Source organism: Delphinapterus leucas, chromosome 5, assembly GCF_059928025.1.
Source record: "Delphinapterus leucas isolate spDelLeu-1000000601 "Yukka" chromosome 5, BTC_Dleu_Yukka2, whole genome shotgun sequence".
Classification (NCBI taxonomy): Eukaryota; Metazoa; Chordata; class Mammalia; order Artiodactyla; family Monodontidae; genus Delphinapterus; species Delphinapterus leucas.
Window position 1 is genome coordinate 26,124,022 of NC_143133.1, and position 1,541 is coordinate 26,125,562.

At 41.3% G+C, this 1,541-nt stretch overlaps 1 pseudogene; it reads right to left on the bottom strand.

Moving 5' to 3' along the window:
• Positions 1 to 353: 353 nt before the first annotated feature.
• On the bottom strand, positions 354 to 1,275 carry LOC111186089 (syntenin-1 pseudogene; annotated as a pseudogene).
• Positions 1,276 to 1,541: the final 266 nt, after the last annotated feature.

Below are 1,541 nucleotides of genomic sequence, written 5' to 3' on the forward strand. Positions count from 1 at the left end.
GAAAGAAAAAAGTAATCATTCTAAATGTACTATGGTAACAGTAAAAATGCACATATACCATAGAACTAAAGTGATATGAACAGCACTACCTGATACCCAGGATTGAAGGTGACTGGTTCCAACAAAGCTGAGCCTGTATCAGTCATCCTAATGACATGGGTTGAAAAAGCATCTGGTTTCCAGTAAAGACACTAGTCTATGAAAGTAAGTCTTTCAACTGTAAAATCAGGATAAGGCTACAACTATCTTGAAGTCTGAACAAGATATCAGATCAAACAGTAAGATTCCCAGCCCTACTGTAAGACAGGAAGGTCCTCATGCAGCATATGCTTGCTGGCTCTTAGAAAGCTTCATGTGCATAATATAAAGGTAAGTTGCCAGAGACGTAAACGGGAGAACTTCAGTGAAGTTTCTACTGTGCCGTGACTTCTAAACCTCAGGAATGGTGTGATCCATCAAGCTTTTCATAATGCTTGGTGCCATCCGTTTAATAATATGTTCAAATATAAAAACAGGCATGATTGTAATAGTAACTACATTCCCAGCTGTTGACAGTATGTCTGCAATTTGAGAGTCCTTCAGTCCAATGACATTCTGTCTGTTGACCTCACAGATGTTGTGTTCCGTGAGAAGACCGTTTCTAGCTGCAGAACTATTTTTCACTATGGATGTGATTTTTCCACTTTTAAAGACAAAGCCAACATGTCCAGTACTGTCCTTATGCATGGTAATTGTCCATTCAAAGGGCCTGTCACGAATGGTCATAGTAATCTTCTCTCCAAAAGCCTGCTTGAGCACCTTGTGTGCTCGGTTGGAGCTCCAGCCAGCACAGTTCTCCCCGTTGATCTGGAGCACCTGGTCCCCGAATCGCAGACCAACCAGCGACGATGGAGAATTTGCCTGGACTAGCTGAACAAATATACCATTATCTATGGATTTAAGCCTGAGCCCAATTTTTCCATCTTGATCCTTACACAAAATGACTTCCCGAATCCCTTAATTTCTGCTCTGTGGATTGCAGTATCATTACCAGTTACAAGAACCACCATATAGTTCATACTGGAAGCTCTTGCTACCAACTGCCCCTGACTTGGTGCTCCAGGGACCATGGCCATGTTTGCACGTATTTCTTCTTCATTTAAACTAAGGTCCATGTACTGAGAGAGCTCTGGATACAGTTTAGGATAGAGATTTCCATCTTGAGAGATGGGAGCAGAAGCTTCAGATAGAATTGCTGGATTGGCAGGGTTTGCAGAAAAGGCAGTTTGAGCTTGCTGTTACATCTCCAGGCAGCTAGCTTTCTGCTCAGGACATAAAAAGTCTTCTAATGGAAATACCCATATAATTTGCTTCTCCTTAAAGAGGTCAGCCTGATGTAGATTGTAGCCCTCTTTATCTTCCAATCCAACATTTGCCAGTATCAACTGTTTCCTTCTCTTTCTGCTGCTTTCAAAAGAAAAAAACTCTGCTCAAAGTCTACCATGGTTAATTTAAAGTTCAATTCCATAAAAACTGAATCACCTTGTCTACCTTCAGGTCTT